The sequence below is a fragment of the Cervus elaphus genome, chromosome 11 (genome assembly GCF_910594005.1).
Source record: "Cervus elaphus chromosome 11, mCerEla1.1, whole genome shotgun sequence".
Classification (NCBI taxonomy): Eukaryota; Metazoa; Chordata; class Mammalia; order Artiodactyla; family Cervidae; genus Cervus; species Cervus elaphus.
The window spans coordinates 30,325,488-30,333,285 of record NC_057825.1 but is presented as its reverse complement, the minus strand read 5'-3'; the positions used below and the strand labels follow the sequence as shown (position 1 = coordinate 30,333,285).

Sequence of the window (7,798 nt, the reverse complement as noted above, 5' to 3'; positions counted from 1 at the left end):
AACTCCATAAACTTTAAATTCTAATTTATACTATGCACAAAAATGTTTCAGGATCTGTACATACCTAAATATACTAGGCAAAACTATCGAGCTTCTAGAAGAAAACGCTGGAGAATATCTTCTTGACCAGTAAGCAAAATTTGTTTAAAGAATATTAAAAATCACTGCCTCTAAGAGAGAAAAAATTGATAAATTAGACTTTATGAAAGTGAAAAAAACATTTGCTCTTCAAAAGGCACTCTTCAGAAAGTTCAAAGTCAAACTGTAAGCTTGGTGAAAATATCTGCAAAAACAATTTTGAACAGACCCTTTCCAAAGAAACCTATATGAAATGCTAATGACACATTTTGAAAAGCTTAGCATCAGAGTAATCGGATAAGCATTCATTAAAACCACAAAGAGATACCACCTTACACCCACTTAGATGGTTAAAATGAAAAGTCTAACAATGTTGGAGAGGATGTAGAACATCTGGCACTCGGCGGTAAAATGATATGTCACTTTCAAAGCTGTAAGGCCATTTATTATAGAGTTATTTATTCAACTGCATTATATCTCAGCTAATCCATTACTAGGTATTTACGCAAGAGGAATGACAATACTCTATCCAAAAATGTGTATAGTGGCTTTGGTTTTTAGAAAAATAATTTATTATTTATGTGTTTGAGTCTTTGTTGGTATATGTGGTCTTTCTCTAGTTGCAGTGCATGGGGGCTACTCTACATTGTGATGCTTGGGCTTCTCATTTTGGTGGCTTCTCTTGTTGCAGAGAACAAACTCTAGGCACAGGGGTTTCAGTAGTTGCGACACTCAGCTCAGTAGTTGTGGCGCGGGGGATTAGCTGCTCTGAGGCACGTGGAATCTTCCTGGTCCAGGGGTTGAACCAATGTCCCCTGCATTGGCAGGCAGATTCTTAACCACTGTGACACCAGGTGAGTCTTGTATAGTGGCTTTGCTTGTAATAGGCAAAAACTGGAGACAGCTCGAATATCCATCAACAGGAGAATGTAGAAGCACATCGTGAAATACATGTGTGTGTGTGTTAGTTGCTCAGTTGTGTCCGACTCTTTGTGACCTCATGGACTGTAGCCTGCCAGGTTTCTCTACCTATGAAATTCTCCAGGCCAGAATACTGGAGTGGGTAGCCATTCCCTTCTCCAGGGGATCTTCCCAACCCAGGGATTGAACCTGGGCCTCCTGCATTGCACGCAGAGTTTTTATCGTCTGAACCACACCATGGAATAGTCGTGGAATATTACTCGACAATAAAGTGTAAACTACTCATATATGCAACAACATGGATGAATCTTAAAAACCTGTGAGTGAAAGAAACCAAACACATATGACTCCACTTACATAAAGTTCTAGAACAGGTGATGGAAAGCAGAATGGTGGTTGCCTCTGGGTCTGGAGAGTTGGCTGAGAGACCTGAGGGAACTTTCTGGGGGTGGTGTGAAGTGAAGTGAAAGTCATTCAGTCGTGTCCAACTCTTTGCAACCCCTTGGACTATACAATCCATGGAATTCTCCAGGCCAGAATACTGGAGTGGGTAGCCATTCCCTTCTCCAGGGCATCTTCCCAATCCAAGGATTGAACCGGGGTCTCCTGCATTGCAGGTGGATTCTTTACCAGCTGAGCTACCAGTGGGTGGAGGAAATGTTAAACATTTTTTTTTTTTTTGATTGGAGTAGTAATTATGTGGGCTTACACATTTGTCAAAATTGATCAAATTTTACAATTACAATGTATACATTTTATTACATGTAAATTACACTTCAATTAAAAACAGTATGGGAGAAAAAATGAAATAAAATTGCTTCTCCCTGTCTCCTTTGACTGCTTCTACCTTCAGAGATACCCACTGTTAACCAGATGCATCACATTATTTATTTCCTTTATAGTACTTCTCTAGTTTGTAACATATGTGTGCATGTGTATATGTAAAGATATGTGTATATAAAATTGTTTAGCTTCCTAAAATGTATAGATTCACTGCTTAGTAGAGGCCTTTTTTTTTTTTTACCACAACTTCTCCATTCATTCTTATATGAGTAGATTTTGTCATCAAATTTTTTCTCCTAGGGGATTACTGGGTGCTGTATTTCCTGAGTTCTTGTGAATCTGTGAATGTCTGTCTGACACCTTTACACTCGAACACCATTTTGTTGGGCCTACAATTTTTGGATCGCACTTTTTTCCTTCAGAAGCTCACATATGCTGTTCCCTTTTTCCCCTGTATTTTAATGTTGCTATATAGAAACATGAAGCTAGCCTTATTTATCAGCCTTTCAAGTAAAAAAATTTTTTGTTTCCTCTTTTCAGATGCCTAACAAATTCTCTCATTTTTTTTTTTTAATGTTCAGTAATTTACCAGCATTGATTTTGGTAGTGCTCATTCTGTCTCAAATTTCCTACAACATGGTCTACTTGGAATGTGCTTTTAATTATGGAGATTTAGTTCTTCCTTCATGTAAGGGAAGTCCCCCCCCGCCATTATATCTTTCATTTATTTTATGCCACTTTGTTGTGTCTCTACTTCAAGGATACCAGTTATCCTTTGTTTATTGTCATCACTAGAAGATGTCTATTATCTTGCAATTATTTTAATGCATTTATCCTAAGTACCCAGGCGCCAGCTCTCTGCCTGTCTCTCTAGTATGTGCTCTAGGGCCTCTGATAGGAGGCCTTGCAGACCAGAATGATCTGCAGAAGCATCAGATCCTGCTTGGGCATTACCATATCTGTGGCAGGACCTCTGCCCCTGCTCCCAGTAACCAGCTCAGACTCTAAGACCAGCTTCCCAGCTTCCCAGTCTCACTCTGGGTTTGGCCAGGTTTCCCTTTGTCTCTCAGTCCTTCATTTCAGCTCCTCTTTCTTGTAGGTTCTGTCCTCTTTCATACCAACTCAAATCTCAGAAAAGGATCTGGTATGCTTGCTGGGAAAAATCCCATGGACAGAGGAGGCTGGTGAGCTACAGTCCGTGGAGTCACGAACAGTTGGACACAACTGAGTGACTGAGCACATTGACCCCCAAGCCCCTCTTTCCCCAAGCTGCACTTCTAGTTTCTTAGGTCCCTAACTTCCCTGTGTTTGCAGACCTCAGACCAAGCTGTGGCGAGTTGAGGGGTTTTCCTGGACCCACTGACTGCACCCACGTGTTGGCTGGATGGTCAAACTTGCTCATCGTCCCAATTCTTCGCAGTCTATTTGTCATGCATCTCCAGTCTCAGCCCCTGTGGCCCTGATTCCTGGGAAGCACCTGTCCTTGTCATCCAAGGTGGGAACCTCCAGGAGTGCTGCTCTGTTCCCTACCCGCCCATGAACCTTGGCACCTGCTCTGAAGGGAGCCTGGTTCCTCACTCGTCAAGGTGTTTCCTTTTAGGCGGCTAATGCTCTGTGGAAGAGTTCTCTCACTTGCAAATGAGCTGTAAGTTTCCAGTTTATTGGAAACACCTAATATTTGTATGAAACTTGGTAAAGTGTTGTGTTGAGAGAGGAAATACCCTCTGACAGAGAGCTTTTCTGTTAAGGTGTAATTGCTTTTATCACTTTTATGGAAAAAGTGCTCAGTAGGCTGGTTACTTGCAATGTACTTTTCCTCCTTCCATTTATTTTAAGGATCATTGAGATTTTGAAATGGCAATTGTTAGTGCCAGCATTGGTTTTATGCACCCAAAGGTAGTAGGATGGGTGGGCTTGGAAAGTCATATTTTCTTCCCTCCTCAGGTAGAAGTACCCTCTCTTGAATGAATTTACAGTTGTCAGGGGATGGACAGGAGGAAGGGATAGTTAGGGCATTTGGGATGGTCATGTACATACTGCTATATTTTGAATGGATAACCAGCAAGGGCCTACTGTATAGCACAGGGAACTTGGCTCAGTGTTATGTGCCAGCCTGGATGGGAGGGGAGTTTGGAGGAGAATGGATACATGTGTATGTATGGCTGAGGCCCTTTGCTATGCACCTGAACTATCACAACATTGTTTAATTGGCTATAATTAGTTAGTGTTAGTCACTCAGTTATCTCCGACTCTTTGTGACCCTATGGACTGTAGCCCTCCAGGCTTCTCCATCCATGGAATTCTCCAGGCAAGAATACTGGCTGCTGCTGCTGCTGCTACTAAGTCGCTTCAGTCGTGTCCGACTCTGTGCGACCCCAGAGATGGCACCCACCAGGCTCCCCCGTCCCTGGGATTCTCCAGGCAAGAACACTGGAGTGGGTTGCCATTTCCTTCTCCAATGCATGAAAGTGAAAAGTGAAAGGGAAGTCGCTCAGTTGTGTCCAACTCTTAGCGACCCCATGGACTGTAGCCTACCAGGCTCCTCCGTCCATGGGATTTTCTAGGCAAGAGTACTGGAGCGGGTTGCCATTGCCCTCTCCAGGGGATCGTCCTGACTCAGGGATCGAACCCAGGTCTCCTGCATTGCAGGCAGATCTCTTACTGTCTGAGCCACCCAGGAAGCCCTTAATTGGCTATACTCCAATATAAAATTTAAAGTTTTTTTTTTTCTTTTTAAAAAGAAGTGCCCTCTATTGCAGGGAGCCTTCTTCTGTCCTTTTGGCCTCAGTCACTGGTTTCTTATGCTCACAGCAAACTTTTTTCTCTCTGATTACACCCAGCCCCATTAGCCTCATCAGGAAGTGAGCTGTTTGCCTGCCTATCTCTTCATCCTCTTATCTGATAGTATTCTTACTGGTACCCAGAATTATGTGGGGCCCAGGGAAGGCCCCAGTGTTTACTGAATAATGTCTTCCTAATCATCAGGCAGAATAAAGCCCTTTTGAAATGCCTGGGGTGCCATAGACTGGTTATTGCAACCCAATTCCTGGTTTTCTCCCTTCAGAAATAATGCTTTGTTTCTGACCAGTGGTTTTAAAACATAAAGTATCAGTCAGTGTGGTCAGCCAGCCAGTCTGACCTTCAGACTGAATATTTCCTCATTTATATGGTTGACTTGTTTGAAGCACAATACAAAACGGAATGGAATGATGATTTTTAAGTCAGGTTCTACTGACCCCAATTTAAATAATTCTTTCAGCCCATTGGATGACGGAACCTGGATATTAAGTGCCACTCAAAGGTAACTTGCAAAGCAGATAGATTACTATTGCTGGTAAACGATAACTCTTCACTCTTAAGCTGTGTTGCTTTTAAATTCTTAACCCTGATGTCATAGCAATGTATCCCACTGAATAACAATTGTATTTCTCATAGGACGTTACCAATTTTTTGTCTGACCTTTAAGAGTAACAGCATTTTAATTTTAACCAAAATATTTCCATTTGAACTTTAAGGAAGAGCTTCTCTTAAGACCTTGACAAAGAGACATCTCTACTTGAGCCAAAGGTTGTTCACTATTTACTAGACTGGACTTCATCTTGGGTATTAATGAAGTAGAGACTAATGGGAACAAATTGATCTCTTCATAATTTGTCAAGTGAAGTGCAGCTAGCTGAAAATTTCATTATCAGCACTGTTCTAGGGGAACTGTAAAAAAAAAAAAAAAGTTAGTGAGAATCAGTTTCATAAAGTTCCCTTTCAGGGTGAAGAGGATTCTTGGTTGTCATTCATCGAAGAATCGGCTGTAGTTTCTATGAAGCCGTAGCAAATAAAAAAGTGATTTGTGAAGTTACTCTCAACTCCCTTTGAAATGAGGAAGAACCTCATTTCATTTTCTGAAACTGAAATATGATTTAAGGAGCAGCATTAAGAATTGCTGCTCTAGCCATTAAAACTATGATGTAGCCTCCCATTTATCGACATTGAGAGATATTCACATTATGTTAGTGTAAAAAAGTGGGTTACAGAAAAGGATATAAAGTATGATCTGATTTTTGTTTTAAAAAAGTTTATGTATTTGGATGGGGAAACTTTGGAAAGACATGCTTGCATAATCACAATAAGAGATAAATAAGAAAAAGGATAAACATACCAACAAAAGTAAGTGAAACACATCAACATATAATTCATAGAAAAGAAACACAAATACACAAAGATGAGTGAATATTTTATACTCCCTTTGTAATCACAGACACATAATTTAAAATGATAATGAAATGCCTTTATTTTTGGTGATCAGTTTGGCAAAAATGTTTAGAATAAAGGAATACCCAGTGTTCACAAGGGAGAAGGCAAAAGGCATGCCTGTACATTCCTGATGGTGGTTTATTTTAGCGCAGATTTTTTTAAAAGCTTTGTTTACAACTTTATTGAGGCCTAATTAACACAGAAAACTGCACATAGCACACTGTGCCTAGCATAGGCAAGATATACTCTATTTAAAGTGTCTGATTAGAAAACATTTGATGTATGTATGTACTCAGGAAACTATCACAACTGTCAAGATAATGAATGTACCCGTCACCCTCCAAAGTGTCCTCCTGCCCTTTGGAATTCTTTCCCCCTGCTCCTCCATGTCCTACCCCACCCCAGGCATCCACTGAGCTGCTCTCAGTCAAAGTAGGTTGCATTTTCCAGAATTTTATACAAATGGAACCATACCCTGTGTACCCTCTTTTTTTGTTCTGGCTTCTTTCATTCAGCATGATTATTCTGAGATTCATCCATGTTATTGCATGTGCCTATAATTAATTCCTTTTTATAGCCAAGTGGCCTTCCATGACATGATATTATCACAATTTTTATACAACTTTACATGTTAGTTCTGTTTTTATCCCGATTTATAAATATAGGAAACAGGTTGTGTATGTGCACTCAGTTGTGTCCGACTCTTTCCAACGCCATGGACTATAGCCCACCAGGTCCTCTACCCCTCGGATTTCCCAGGCAAGAATTCTAGGGTGGGTTGCCATTTCTTCCTCTTGGAGGATCTTCCCAATTCAGTGATGGAACCCATGTCTCTTGTGTCTCCTGCGTCGACAGGTGTATTTTTTACCACTGTACCACCTGGGAAGCGTCCCTGATGGCTCAGTGATAAAGAATCCACCTGCAATGCAGGAGATGCAGTTTTGATCTCTGAATTGGGAAGATCTCCTGGAGGAGGAAATGACAACCCTCTCCAGTATTCTTACCTGGAAAATGCCATGGACAGAGGAGCCTGACGGGCTATAGTCCATGGGTCAGACACTACTTATTGACTAAACCAAAACCACCATAGATAAACAGGAAAGAATTTGGAGAGCTAAATTCACCCAAAGTAACTCATATAATAAATGGTGGAGATAAAATTTGATCCTGGGCACATTTACTCTAGCATTCCACATTCCCAATCACAAACTTTGAAATAAATTGTTTGCATGATTTGGAAATATCTTAAAATCTTCTCAATAGGGAAGTGAATTAACCATTTCACATTTTTGTAATAAAATTTATGCAAGCATTTAAAAGTGATCATGTAGAAGAAAATTTGAAAAAGATTTTAAGGAATCATAAGAAAATAATACTGGTTATCCTCAGTGTTATGAAATCACGGTTAATCTTTATTTTCTTCTTGGTTTTCCTTCTTCAGAATTCTCAGATTTCTTGCTTCTGCTCATAAAGAAAAATAAATAAATAAATAAAAAGGATTGCAGTTCCAGATGCTTGCATGTACATTAGCCATGAATGTGGAAGTGTTAGTTACTCAGTCATGTCCGACTCTGCTGCCCTGTGGACTGTAGCCCACAAGACTCCTCTGTCTATGGAATTCTCTAGGCAAGTCAACCTGTCTGACTTCAGACTCTACTACAAAGCCACAGTCATCAAGACAGTATGGTACTGGCACAAAGACAGAAATATAGATCAATGGAACAGAATAGAAAGCCCAGAGATAAATCCACGAACCTATGGACAACTT

General features: G+C 40.5%; 1 long non-coding RNA gene across 1 annotated transcript; it reads left to right on the top strand.

The window, feature by feature from the left end:
- The first annotated feature begins 1,089 nt into the window (after positions 1-1,089).
- On the top strand, positions 1,090-7,545 carry LOC122703194. Its single transcript, XR_006343413.1, has 3 exons — positions 1,090-1,247; positions 1,971-1,981; positions 7,536-7,545. It is a non-coding gene; the product is annotated as an uncharacterized LOC122703194 (long non-coding RNA).
- The last annotated feature ends 253 nt before the right edge of the window (positions 7,546-7,798 follow it).